Here is a 15,643-nt window from a genome sequence, read left to right on the forward strand (position 1 = left end):
ATACATATTGGACTGAAAGAAATAAAATTGTCTCTATTTGCAGATGACATGATTGTCTATGCAGAAAATGCCATGGAGGGGCCGGCCTGGTGGCAAAGTGGTTAAGTTCGCACGTTCTGCTTCTCAGCGGCCCGGGGTTCGCCGGTTTGGATCCCAGGTGTGGACATGGCACCGCTTGGCACGCCATGCTGTGGTGGATGTCCCACATATAAAGTAGAGGAAGAGGGGCACAGAGGTTAGCTCAGGGCCAGCCTTCCTCAGCAAAAAGAAGAAGACTGGCAGCAGTTAGCTCAGGGCTAATCTTCCTCAAAAAAAAAAATAAAAAAAGAAAGAAAATGCCATGGAATCTACCAAGAAAAACTCCTAGAACTAATAAGTGAATTCAGCAATGTCACAGGATACAAGATAAATATACAGAAATAAACTATATTTATACTTACTAGCAATGAACACATGGATACCAAAATTAAAAATACAATACCATTTATAGCTCCTCAAAAAAAATAAAAGAAAATACTTAGGTATAAATCTAGCAAAGCCTGTACAAGATGTGTATGCTGAAAACTATAAAATACTGAGGAAAGAAATCAACAAAGATCTAAATGGAGAGACTTACCGCATCCGTGGATCGGAAGACTCAACATAGTAAACGTGTCAATTCTCCCCAAACTGATATAGAAGTTTAACAGAATTCCTTTCAAAATCCCAGAAAGATTTTCGTAGATATAGACAAGATTGTTCTACAATTGATATGGAAGTCAAAGGAACTAGAATAGCTAAAACGTTTTGGGAAAAAAACTAAAATGGAAGGAATCACTCTGCCCTATTTCAGTTCTTATTGTATGAGTCCAGTAATAAAGACTGTGGTGTGGGCAGAAGGACTGACACAGAGATTAGTGTAAGAGAACAGAGAACCCAGAAAGAGCCCACACAAGTACAGCCAACTGATTTTGACAAAGGTGTAAAAGCAATTCATTGGAAGAAGGATAATCTTTCCAATAGACTGTGCTGGAGTAATTGTACTTTCATAGGCAAAAAGTTAACCTCAGCCTAACCTCACATTTTATTTAAAAACTAACTCAAAGTGGATCATAGATTTAATGTAAAACATAAAACTATAAAATTTTTAGAAAATAACATAAAAGAAGATCTTTGAAACCTATGACTTGTGAAGAGTCCTTAGACATGACACCAAAAGCATGATCCATAAAATGAAAAGTTGATAAATTAGACTTCACTCAGGTGAAAAAACTTTTACTCTACGAAAGACTCTGTTATGAGGATAAAAAGTCAAGTATAGACTGGGAGAAAATTTACAAATCACGTATCATATCTGATAAAACTCATATCTCAAAAATATAAAACTCTCTCAAAACTCAACATTTAAAAAAATTCAACTAGAAAATGGGAAACGACATGAAGAGACATTTCACTGAAGAGGATGTAGAGAGAGCAAATAAGCACATGAAAGATGTTCAACATCGTTAGCCATTACAAAAATACAAATTAAGACTACAATGAATACCACTGTACACCCTGCTGGCCAGGAGGCAGAGAGACTGGATCACACATCTACTGCTGGTGGGAATGTAAAATGGTGCAGCCACTCTGGAAAAAAGTTTGATAGTTTCTTTAAAGACTAAACATGCAAATACCATATGAAATAGAAATTGAAATACTAGACATTTACCCCAGAGAAATAAAAACATATGTCCACACAAAAACCTGTACATGATTGTTAATAGCAGTTTTATTTGTAACAGCCCCAAATTGGAAAACAACCAGAATGTCCTTTAATAGGTGAATGGTTAAACAAACTGTGGTACATCCGTACCATGCAATGCTACCTAGCAATTAGCAGAATGAGCTATTCATACACGCAACAAATTGGATGGATCTCAAGGGCATTATGCTGAGTGCAAAAAAATCTCAAGACATTATATACTCCATGATTCCATTTGCATAACATTCTCAAAATGAAAAAAAAATTATAGAAAAAGAAAGAAATTAGTGGTTGCCAGGGGTTAGGGCTAGTGAGAGGGAGAGGGTGTGGTGTGGTTATCAAGGAGTGGCCAAAAGGAAATGTTTGTGGTGAAGGAACAGTTCTGTATCTTGATTGCAATGGTGATTACAGGAGTCTACACATATGATAAAAATGACACGGAACTGTGCACATGCGTTGCACCAAAATCAGATTCCTGTTACTGATGTTATACTATAATTACATAATATGTAACCACTGGAGACTTCCAATGGGATTTCTCTGTACTTGCTATTCACTACCCGTGAATTTGTAATTATCTTGAAATAAAAAGTTTAAAAAATTTTTTAAAAAGAACAATAGTTTAGGAATCAGATAGACCTAATTTTTTTAAAAAATCACTTTCCTTTTCCCTGAAGTTGCTGCCCAACTTTTCCTTTCTCTTCACACTCAGTGTTCCTGAAAAAGTTGTCCACACTCTGCCTCCACTTCGTGAGCCATGGACTTTTCCACCCCATACTCAATGCTTCACAGCACCTCCCCAGTTGCAAAATGCAATTGAAACTGCTCAGTACTTACATCACCCAGCTGTATTGTCATTTGATGTTATTGACACTTCCTGACACTCTCTTCCAGCCTGGCTTTCCTCCTACTGCTGTGGCCACTACTGTCACTCTTCTCAGTCTGGGGTGATGTGCCCCACATACTCTCTCTCAGTGATCTCATCCACACAAATGGCTCCTGACTGCAACATTCAAATAGCCTGCTGAACATCTCCCCTTGGAGATGGCAAAGAATTTCAAACCCAGCATGTCCTAAACTATCCTGAACTCATTGTCATTTCTCCTGAACTGATTTCCTCAGCATCCTCTGACCCAGCTAAGGGCACTACCCACCCAGATGCCCAAATCAACAAGCTGGACTATTCCTTGCCTCCTCTCTTTCCATTACCTCACATATACCAATGGGCACCAAGACCAGGCAACCGTGCCTCCTGCTTAATGCCTCTGGAAGTCACCCCTCTTCTCCACCCCTACCTCCACCCAGAGAGATGACTTGAGGGACCTCCTGGTCACATCTACTGGCCTTGTCCTGTACCCTGAAGCCAGAGAGAGCTGTCAAAAGTGCACATCTGACTGTCCTTCTCCACAATCTCTTCAATGGATCCTCATCGTCTTTATAAGAAAATTCATCCTTTTATTCAACAAATTTTTATTAAGCACCTGCTATGCATCAGACCTATTTTGGGCACAGGGAATAAACTGTTCAGTAGAACAATGAAAAAGCCAAGTCCCTACCTTCACGAAGCTTACATTCTAGTAGATGGTAGAGAGGGAGATGGAAGAGAAATACTGAAATAGAGGAGGGTCAGAGGACAGAGAAGAGCAGTGTAGGTGGCCAGAGCGGCATGCTGTGTGATATAAGTTTGTCAGAGGAAGTCTCACTGCTTAGGTGCTGACATTTAGGGCAGAGACCTGAGGGGAGAGAGGAAGAAAGCCTCGTATATATCTGAGGGAAGAGCGCTATGGGCAGAAAGAAGAGCACGTGCAGAGGGCGAGGTGGAAGCGTCTCGAGGAACGGCGGAGACCCATATGGCTGGAGTGGAGTGGTTGGGGTGGGGCAGGGATAGGAGCTAGGGTCAGCGAGGTGATGGGACCAGATCAGGGAGGGTCTTGTAAAGAATATAAACTCCATGGCAAGCCATGGGAAGCTTTGCATGACCCAGCCCCTTCCTCCTCCTCTGGCCTTCTCGCTTCCGGCATGCTCCGCACCTTTTACCCTGTAGTCTGCTGTCCTGTAACTACCTAGGACAACGGCTCCTCTCTCTGCCTACCTAAGACTTCTTCACTCCTCCAAGGTCAGCCTGGACACCGGCTCTTCTAGGAAGCTGTCCCTGATGCCCCAGGCTACACAGGGAACTCGTGCCCTGCAGCTAGGTCCTAGAAGAGCCCTTGTCTTTGTAAATTGGAATTTTCTCTCTAGTCAGTCATTTTGTGTTCCTAGCCTCTGGTGCAGGAAGTGGCTAACAACAGACACTGAAATGTTTGAATGAGGGACCATCTGGCCCCTCTGGCCTCCCCCAAGCAGAGAGGAAAATGCCCCAGGTGTTCCTCTTCTGCTCTGAGCATCAGCTCAGTCGGAAACCTCTTTGTGTCCCAAATATCTACCCCTGGCTTTTGGTTCAGGCCATGAATAGCAGGGTATTTCTTAGGGCAGAAATGGCTTCTATGAACCGAGGCAATTTTGTTTTTGTCAAATAAATTTAATAAGAGGAACTGAAACTATTATATTAATAAATTATTAGAGACTTTTCTTCTTGCAAAGTGTTTCTTCCACATTTTGTGTTCTTATCAGCATGAGACCTTGTTCTGACTAAATAAATCAGCTGAAATTGGATTACTCATTTATTTCAGCAGGAGTATTAGGAACAGAGCGTGTGGTAGGATGGACCTGCAGGTGGAGGGGGGTGGACACTGTACGCCCCTTCTAGAGGGATCTTTCTCTAACTGTATTTTAGATTTTGAAATTGTTCATACCCTTCAGCCCTAGAACTTCATTTCTAGGTAGGATTCTAAAGAACTGATCAGAGACATTTGTACAAGAATATTCAGTGCTGTACTGGAGCTCATATTGAAAAGTGGGAGACAGCCGAAATGCCTCACAGTGAGTGCCTGGTTAAATAAATTATGGCATACCCGTATGACAAACTGGACATGATGGTTAAAAATTATTTTGGAGAATTGAAATGATACAGGGAAATACTCACAATGCAATGCTAAGAGAGAAAAATAGAAATCAGTTTGATCTCAATTTCACCAAAAAAACTCAGAAGGAAATACCTCACATTATAAGTGGCTATTGCTGAATTGTGTTATTATTGGTGAAGTTTTGTTTTCATTTTAGCTTTAATCCATTCTCTAAATTTTCTTTAATAACTACGTATTTCTTTTTTTAAATGATTTTAATATTTATTATGAAATATTTTGAACATTCAAAAAGAAAGACAAAGTTAGCAGATATCCTCTAGGTCTCTACCTCATACGAGAAAAAATCCCAGATTGATTATGGTACATAAATATGAAAAGCAAAATGGGGGAACTTTGAGAAGAGAATGTAGAAGAACCTTTATGATCTCAAGGTAGGGAGGACTCTCTTCAACAAGACGTGTATTATTTAAATCTTGCTGCCCAAACTTAGTGGCTTTAAGCAACAACCACTTTTCGTTGTTGAGGATTCTGCAGGTCAGCAGTTTAGGCTGGGCTTAGCTGGGCAGTTCTTCCAGTCTTTGCTGGGCTCATGCATGAAACTATGACCAGCTGCCAAGTGAGCTGGGGACTGGCTGTTGGCTTGGGCCACGAGGTGTCTGGGCCACATAGCTCACCGTCCAGTAGACTAGCTTGAGCTCCTCTACACGGCAGCTAGCAGAGTGCCAAGAAAGAGCAACACCTCAGACCTCCGTGCTCAGCACCGGCACTGTGGCATTTCCACTGCATTCCCTTTGGCAGAAGCACATGTTGAGATTCAAGAAGAGCAGCCATAGATTCCACCTCCTGACAGGAGGAGCTGCAAAGACACATTGCACAGAGGTATGAACCCCTGGAATGAAAATATTGCAGCCATTTGTGCAATCTACCACAAGAAATAAAATGCGCAAACCATAAAGGGAAAGATTGATACACTGGAATACATTAAAATTAAAAACTTCGGTGTGAAAAATGATACCTTGAATACGTATTACTTTTATAATCATAAAACAAAGTTAGAAAAATAAAGATTTCAGGATGTTGCACCAGACCACATTATTATTTAAAAAAAAACACTGAAAAATAACATCTGTATAAAATAATATATAAAATACATCTGTATAATATAATATACATCTATATACATCTATACATCTATATATATCTATAATATACATCTGTATAATAGACATATACATCTGTATAATATAATATAAAAGTCTGAACTTCCAAGTTGGGAATTAATGGATCGATAATTTCATTATACCTGGATGCTTTCTCCTCAAACAGGTATATGATAAGACTAGGTTAAATAGGAAAGCCCACCTCCTACATTTGAAAAGGAATTCCTTCCACCGAAATTGTTATTCCAGGACGTATCTGTTCTACATAATAAGGTGTGCCTGCTTGAAATTGTGTTTCATCATCTTAACTCTTCCCATTCCAGAAAGATTATCAGCCCAATCACCAGAATCCTGGAAGGAAGTTCTCTTTGTAGAGAAGCAGAAAAATTGAGGGAATTGATCTTTTCTGTCTTCAGGAGAGAGTGAGGAGCAAGAAGGAGCTGAGTCCAAGAACAGACTGAGGGAACTATAATTTTGTTTTGAATCAGTACTCAAGAGTCGGACGTCACCCTGTTGAATGACTCTGCATGTGCCCCAAACACCAGACGAAGACCACGTGTGAATAATTTGGGGTCAGACCTATAATGCATTATCCTAGTGGCCTATGCCCCTTAACAGTGTGAAGAGAGTCTCAAAGACATTAACACAAATGCACCTCTGTGGGTAGGAAGAAGTTGCTGGGTCTGTCAAAATGATTAGAAGGAAAATTTCCGGCTGAGAAAAACAGCCCTGGTTCCTATCTGGCTTATACCCACAGGAGAAAAAAGAGAAAAGAAATAACAGAGAAAGAGAGAGAGGAGGGGGCACAGAATCTCCCAGGTGCCTCTGTTTTGTCTGCTCTCCCTTCGTATTTATCCACCACACCAGCCAGCCATCCTAGGAAGAGCCAGGTTTAGGCTCAGAGACCTTCTGGAAAGAACATATGGGATAGTGAGTCATTTCTGACTTTGAAGGGCCAACAAAGGTGACAGCTGAGAGCTGATGTGGTCTCTTTGCCATGCACAGCAGCTTCCTGCCAAATTAGGGTGTAACACAAATCACCCCCCTTGCTCCCTGCTGACTCAGCTCTCCTAGGGGGTGGGCAGGACGGCACCTCATTTGTATCCGTCAGGGTCCTGTTTGTAGGGCTCCTTTAGCATAGTTTGGTAATAAATATGGCAGCATCACCGCCCTAGGACAGCTGGCCCAGGCCGGAGAGGCCTAGAAGCCCTGTGTAGAAGGCCCGGAGAACAAAGGAGAGCCTCGGTTACTAAGCCAGACAGAGAGCTGCTCCCAGCCTTTGGGGGAGGGATGGCCAAGGCAAGGGCCACATGGTCCTGGTCATGTGGGGCTGGGACGTGGGGACCCAGGGCTGGCCCTAGAAGAGTGGACAGAAAGAGGAAATTGTGGGGAGAGGAATTAATGTGTTTAGAAGCACGAAGCACGTTGTGTTGGAGAACTGCCCACAAGTTGGTGTGATTGGCACCAGGGCATGGACAGCCTTTAGACCCAGCTGAAAAGCTGGTGGTGCTCATGGGTGTTGGGGAAAATTAAAAATCCTCCCCACAACAGGTAGAAAAGGAAGAAAACAGTTTTATTATTGAATAAGCATTAGAGCAGGTTACACTGTGTTGCAGGTATCCTGTTGATGAGATTACAAAGGCAGAAAGGAAGGTCGCCATTTTTATATGGCCAAGCAGTTACAATCCATGACAAGCGTGTGCCCGAGACTGACAGTAACTTGTCTTCCCAAGGAGGACCTGGCCCAGCATTTTCCACGGCTTCTTTCACACTTCACCCAAGTTCACCTGCCAACTGGGGAGCCAACTGCGCTAGCTCACTGCCTTCATCTGAATTGCCTTTGTCTCTACAGCAAGCAGGCAGTTACAGCTCAGAGCACAGGGCCCAGGCCAAACTCTCATAGTTTTGATAGGTTTAGGCAAGAGGTTTACCTAGCCTTTACAAATACTTACCTAGGCGTCAAAGGAGCAGAGGCAGGGTGCACAAATACTAGGTTTCCCACAGAAATGTTCTATGAAGGGGTGGGGGAGGAGGAGGATCTTGTCCCCTTTTGGCCATCAGGAAAGCTCAGTTTTTAAATTTACCTTTACACGGGTGATGGCAAGGCACTAAGACACTGCAAGGCACCAAGACTTCCCCAAATTCTGCGGGAGGTTCCACAGCCAGCTACCTTACAAATTTCCAGAAGGAAACAATTGAGGAGCTGGTGATGACTAATGGTTGACACAAGGGGAATTTCTTCAAGACCTAGGAAATGGGAAGAGCTTTCCTGCAGCACGGTGGGTGCCTCTGGTCAGTTAGAGGTAATGTTTTTTCAGGAAACTTGATAGATCCAGTTTAGTATCATCTCTGTGCACAATGCCTGTAGTTCTCTGTGGGGGTCCAGAGTCACTGAGATGCTCTTGTGGGAACCTGGTGCAACAGAAAGTGCTTGACCAGATGTGAAACCAATTCTTGTCACAGGTCCAGCCTTGAAAGGGCCACTCCACGGGCCCTTAGGGACAATCTCCTTCTATGGGCTCAGATTCCCCTTGGTGGGGCCTCTTTTTGACACCTACACCATCCCACCTCTGCATGGAGTATAGTCATTTACAGCAATAGAAAATTGCAGACGTTTCCAAAGTTGCTTCTGTAAACCACAGACGTTGCCTACAGTACCCCATCCCCCTACCTCAGATCATAGGTGTCATGGAGACTGCTGTGACCTGAGCAGGAGGAAACATTCTCTTGAAGACCAGGGGAACCCCCAAAATGATTGTGGAAATCACTCCGTTGCATCCCAGAAGCCCCTTCCCTCGGAGAAATGATACAGACTTGGCAGCACAGAGGCTCAAAAAAGATTCCAAGAGCAGAATATGACTCTATGATTCTAGAGAAAAGAGGATGTGTTCAGAAGAAGCAGAAAACCGTCATATCCTCAGTTTTTTTCCTTGTTAATTTTGTACCATTTCAAGGCCCAGTTCAAACACCCCCTCTTCCGTGAAGTCTTCCTGCTTCCCTCTTGTCTCCACCTGCTTCTGCTATTGCCGCCTCCCCCCAGTCCCTCAGCCCAGAGCCTGCACTGGCCTTCTTCTGGCACCTTCATGTCTACTGAGTAACTCAATGACTGCAATACTCTAAAATTTTTTATGACTTCAAAAGCAAGAAATAGTCGTTATAGAACATCTAGAAAAACACAAAGAAGAAAGTTAAAATCGCAAGTAATCCCCCCATCTTGATGGACGTTTTTCCATTCTTTGTCCCGTGCATTTTGTATGGACTTAAAAAAAAAAAGAACCAGGCAATATATTGCACTGTAAGCCACCTTGTCCCTTTAATCGTGTTATGTACATTTTCCTGTGTTCTTCTAGAGCATCATTTTGGTACTTATGGACCACAGTTTCTTTGAGGTGTAGAGCATAGTGATTAAATGTGTGGGCTCTGGAGCTGACCCGCCTGAGCTGAAATCCTGGATCAGTGACTTTGAGCAAATCATTTAACTTCCCCGAGCCTGTTTCCTTATTTGTAAAATGGAGCTATCCCTCACTGGGTTGCTGTGAATATAAGTGCATTTAGAGCACTTAAAACAGTGTCTGGCACATAGAAGTACTCAACGAGCTCTCGCTAGTATTCTTGATTTGCTCACCGTCTCCTGGAGCTGAGCATTTAAGGGTTAGGTTACTCGAAGCTTCCCTGCAGTGACCAGCCGTGATTTCTCCTGAGGATAAGTGGAATTTCTGGATTACAATATTTGCATATTTTAAGGTTTTTATATCTGTCACAAATGGCTTTCTATCAACATGGAACCAGTTTAAACAATGACCAGTGGTGTGCGACAGTGCCTGTCAACACAGACCATGGATGGCAAAGATTAGAGAAATATTCAAACCTGTGTAGCCATGCCCCTCTACTTTCAGACGGTTTAATAAATCAGCTACGTGTTCTTCCTCCCTTATGGACTCACAGGCCTTGTGGATGACAGGCGTTTCTGGATCTTCTAAAGAGGAAGCTCTGGGAGGCTGAACTGTCTCTGTCGTTTTCTATCTATTCTGTCCTGCCCAGAGTAGGCAGTCAAGAAATGAGGGGTGAACTGAATTGACTAAATGTTTTTAATGTTTTGAAAAGAAACAAATTTGGGCCCTTTGAGATAAAAGCAAGTCTTGCTGGAAGTTCAGATTTGAGAAGTTGTTAAAGAATTTCTCCTGTCAGTTTCACATTAGCCTTTCTGCTACTATGCCTTCAGCCCTGCATGAGCTGGTCCTCCAGCCCAAACCCAAAGCACTGTCCAGTTCACTCCTGGAATCTAGCCTTGTACTGTCAGGTGCAGGGAAGATCCTCTCTTTGGACTGGAAAAATGATCACATACAGATCACACAGAGATGATTACAGTCAGTCTCATCCAGCTTTAGTCACGCCACGTGGCAAGAAAGCCAAGTTCTCCATCCTACCAGGAAGAACCCAGTAAACAAACAGTGTGGATACAGTGAAAACCCTGGGGCTATCGAGAAGAGACAATAGTTCCAACATATAACAGACAGAAGAGACCCAGAGGTCTAGCCTATAATGTGATTGTTCAGAAGAGGCAGGAAACAGGAGTGGGGAACTTTTCTCTTGCTTTGTAGACTACTTTGCATTACAAAGCGTGTTCTTATTTGAGTCTCACCACAACTCTCCAACATAGGTAAGGCAGGGTTGAGTCTTCATTTTGCCGGGGGAAAATGAGGCTCAATAAGCTAAAGTGACATGTCCAAAGGTCACACGACTCAGGATGACAGATCTGGAAGCTGAACTCAAGTCATCTGGCTCCTGAATTGTCCATTCCAACATATATGTCAGGTCTCTGCTTAGGCTAGGGGACATCCAGGCTGGTCCTCAAGTGGTGGACACCTCTGGACACTTTGTGAGATGGGCAATAAATGACTATTAGAGTTTGTAGATTTCATTTTGTAAATGTATAACATTGATAGTATATTAGTCGATACTGATTAATTCATCTTTGCGCCTTATGGCTGTTTTGAAACATTCTTGTAATTCTTTGACAACCCACACATTAAAGAGTAGAGTCTGTGACCTCTCCTCTTTTTTTTTTTATCTTTTTAATTTTAAAAATTGGTACCTGCACTAACATCTGTTGCCAATCTTTTTTTTTTTCCTTCTTCTCCCCAAAGCCCCCCGGTACATAGTTGTATATGCTAGTTGTGTGTGCCTCTGGTTGTGCTATGTGGGACATCGCCTCAACATGACCTGATGAGCGGTGCCATGTCCGCGCCCAGGATCCAAACCAGTGAAACCCTGGGCCGCCGAAGCGGAACATGCAAACTTAACCACTCAGCCACAGGGCCAGCCCCCTGTGTCCTCTCCTCTTGAAACTGGGCAGGCTCTTGTGGCTGCCTTCATGCATAGAATGCGGTAGGAGTGATGCTATGTGACTTCTGAAGTCAGATCAGAAAAGGTCATGCAGCTTCTGCCAGTGTCTCTTTAGGACACTTACTCTAAGGCTCCAGCTGCCATATAAGAAGTCTGGCTCTCTGAAACCACTTTGGGGAGAGACCACATGGAGAGACTACATAGATAGATAGATGGTAGATAGATGGATAGATAGATGAGTGGATAGATAGATAGATAGATAGAAAATTAGATTGAATTCCCAGATGTTTAAGTCTTCCCAACTCAGGCTCTAGACATGTGAGTGAAGAACCCTTGAGGATGCCGCTAGCCCCAGCCACTGTCTTTCTACAACCGCACGACAGACAAAGTGAGAACTGCCTTGCTGAGCCCAGTCAACTCCAGACTGGTTTTGCTTTAAGCCACTGTTTGGGGTGGTTTGTTATACAAGAATAGCTAATGAGAACACACTTTATTAACTTATTTAATAATAGTTTGTATTTCTAGAAAAAAATCACAACAGCATCCTGTAATCTGGGTCTCCCTTCTCCATCCTTCTAGTTTGAGCTCCCAATCCATATTCCAGGCAAAATTATTCCTTTGGTGACAGTGACTCAAAGAGTAGAAATTGTTTCTGGCCCAGAAGCATAAATGGTTCTCATCAGTGATAATTGTTATTTCCATTATTAGTGGAACCATGCTAAACAAATTAAGGCCTTCAAATTCTTCCCTTCACACCCTTCCTACTCTCCTACCCTCCTCCTTGATAAGGAATCACGAAGGTTTAGAACCTGAAAGGAATCTAGTGAACATCAGGGCCAACCCACTTATTTTAGAGATGACGAGACTGAGGCCATGACCTGCCCCAGGTTGCACAATTGGTAAGTAGGTGACATACGATTAGAACCCAGGTCCCTGGGCAGCCAGACTGATGTCACTCCATTTCATCACTTCCTGCCCTGGACTGCAAATGGACTATGTCATCTTTCAGACCCAGAGCAAGGACCAGCCTGAGGCAGAGGCAGACTCTCCAGGCGGACCCACCAGGTCCGATCACAGGCAAGAGAAAGCTGTTAGTATCTGCTCATCCACTGCTACTACTCCAAGACAAGTCAAGAGCCCATTCAGGCTAACACATTTCTGCAAACAACCATTAAAAACAAACAGAACCAAATGAAATGAAGCCAAAACGCACAGGGTATTTTTCATCGAAAGTGGGAAATAAATGAGAGTTGTCTATGCTTTTCAATTTTAATTATATGAGGTGGCAGAGAAAGATGTGGGAGTTGAAGAAGACCTGAAATTCTCCCTCCCCCACAAATCTAATAAACATCGAACAAACTCTTAGTTTCCAACTGCTCCTTTCTAATCAGAGACTGTTTTCGTTTTAGGGGTGTATCATCTTGATTCTTCATGAAGACAATTAGAGTTTAGGGTTTCTGTTTAGTTCTTTTCCCTTTACTAAGCTCCTCCTCCTCCAGGTTGGTATGTTCTGTTTACTGCTCCTGGTCCTTCTGTTATTTTCCTGTATGAATGGTGATTTGGGGCAGCCTGTTCCTGTGCAAGCGTGCGAGGCTGGGTGGCTTCACTGAAGTCACTGGGGAGAGCTTCCTCTTCTCTGAGAGAGGGCTGCCTGACACCTCTCTGGGTGTGGAAGGGGAGCACTGGCCTTAGGCTTCACTTTAAGCTGGAGAGTAGGGAGAAGGAAATTATCAAAGAAATAATTGAAGAAAATCTCTCGGAGTTGAAGAAAGACAAAAATTTTAGGTTGAAAGACCCCAAGTACCCAGCACAATGAACAAAGAACGATCCACAGAAACAACCTCATGGAATTTCAGAGTGCTGATAATAAAAGGAGGTCCTAAGTACGAAGAGAGACAGGATGACCAGCAAAAGAATAAAAACGAGATTGGCTTCATTCTTCTCAACAGCAATACCTGATGCTTGAAGACAATGGAGCAATTACCTTCCATGTTTAAGAAATAATTCTGTACCTAGAATCTGACATCTTGCCAAACTATCTATCCAGAGTGGAGGAGAAATAAAGGCTTGTCCAGACATGCAAGAACTCAGAGAACTGACTCATGCATTCTTTGTGGAAATAAAATTACTTGATGATATACCACCCAAGAAAGAGGAAGATGTGAGACATGAAAAAATTAAACTAGTCTAGAATTACAATTAAAGAAATTCTAGTCCAGATGTGTAGTTGGCTTAGCCAAAAGTCAGTATATTTTGGAGCACTCAATAAATGATATAATTAAAGATCTGGAAGGTATTTGTAATATTATAAAGAAGGTATATGCTTCTATTATCAATCAACTAAAAATTCCAGAAAACAGTAAGTTGTGAAAAAAAAATCTATATATATATCGTGGCCCAAATGTAAAACCAACCAAAAAGTATTATGATTTTGTGTAGCTGATGGAGTCTAAGAAAAGAAGATCCACTTGACCTTGGCATTGGAACGTTCCTCTCTACAAATCTCAGCAGAATACCTGCTTCTGTAGGGAAAAATATTTACACCATCTTTGTACTTTAAATACTGTTTGTTCATTGGCTTTCAATTATCAGAATTAACTTTCTGACAAAGCACGTAGGACAAATTTACTAAATAGAATGCCTGCCCTATAACCCTCAACAATGTAAAACAAGTGGTGTAGTTGAGAGACGGTGGGGAGTAGAAGAGAGAGAAGTGGAGCGAAGTAAAGGGGTATTAATTTCCTATCTTACATCGTAGGGAATCAACAATTACTACCCACAACTCCATAAGCAGAGATTGAATATCATGCAAAATCATAAAGTTAACCATTGGAAGATATAAAAACTATCAGTGATTTGGAGGTGGGAGAAGACGGTGGATAAGTGAGTGAGTTACTCACCTGTCGTAGCTAAAAGGCTACGGACAGTGCTTAAAGCTGCTGAATGAAGACACCGGTGTAGTGTGCTACCTAGCAATATCAACCAGGGCAGCTGCCAGAAGAGAGAGAAACAATCAAAAGAGGATGCCTGTTAGGAGGAAAACTAGGAAAAGAGTGGAGAAGAAGACTTCCTTTTTACGGCTTTCTAGACTGTTTAAATTATTATCTCCAGGCAACTATATTTTAATAATTAAAAAGCAAAATAAGAAAAATACCAAAGGATTTTACAGTAATAGTTAAATAGACATCAGGTCAAATATTGTGTGGGTGATTTTTTTCCCCTCTATTTTCCAATTATTCTGTAACGTGGTTTTCGTTATTTCCATAAGGCAAAAATTCACTAAAAAAATAAATGGTTAATACACTATTTTATCATATGGTGGTTAGAAGTTGTAGGAAATGGGGATGACTAAGCAAAGAAATGCATCCAAAATATTTGTGGAATGATTCCACAATGACCATGAAGATCAGGCTAGTTGTGTGACCTTGGGCCAGTCCTTTAACCTCTCTGGACTTCTACTTCCACCTCTGAAACATAGAGGAGTTGCCTTTAGAAGTTCTCCGGCCCTTTTCAGCTCCAGTAGCTTAGGAATCTCTGAATTTCTAGCAACTATGATCATTGCCATTGAGATCACGTGACCCAGGCAATCTTGACTACAAAAATGGCTGGATTCTATCTTCTCTTGTTGCTGGGGGGAGCCAAACAAGATTTCCACTTGAAAGCTGAAGCTGTGAGTTGCTGCAAACCTCATGTTCCCCTCACAGAATTGCAATCGTTCACTCCAACAGAAAGTAAAGTCCACAATAGATTAACCCTGATGTTCGCAGAGAAAAAGGCCACACACTGAGGGGCCGAACATGTGCCCAAGGCCTGCTCAAGTTGGCCCTCTAATAAACCTATAAGCATTTGGGCTGTGGCCTCCAAGAGAGGGATGAGCAGTCTCTGTTTTGTAAGAAAAGCAGGAAGTGTGTTGAAAGACATAACCACAGCAAATACTGCCACATCAAACTGAGAGCTATCTTCTCAACATGGGGAAATCCGGCACCATCTGGAACCACAAGGAACCAAATCCTGCCGCCTGCAGGATGAAGCAGCCAGGATACGGGCATTTTATCCAAAATGAAGTTCTTCGTGTAGTAGGCTGTTAACAAAACAGAAAACAGAAACAATGTGGTAAGATCATGTAACAAATGACAATTCATTCGCTTGTTATAATTATACTGTCTGAAATTGCAGGGTCAGGTTTTGAACAGCCAAGGGGCAGTACCCAAGGAATGCCCACAAGTCGTTAGCAGAAAGCCTACAATCTTGTGGTAGGAAGTGTGGTCCCTGGAGCAGCACAGCACCGGGCAGCTTTCGGATACACGGAGTCTTAGGTCCAAAGCCAGACCTGCCAAGTCAGAAACTGCCTTTTACCAAAATCTCCAGGTGACACACTTGGGCATTAAAGCTTGAGAGGCGCTGGTGTACAAGACCTGTGACGTCCACGCACTTACCCACATCAAAAA

This window comes from Equus asinus, chromosome 21 (assembly GCF_041296235.1).
Source record: "Equus asinus isolate D_3611 breed Donkey chromosome 21, EquAss-T2T_v2, whole genome shotgun sequence".
Lineage (NCBI taxonomy): Eukaryota > Metazoa > Chordata > Mammalia > Perissodactyla > Equidae > Equus > Equus asinus.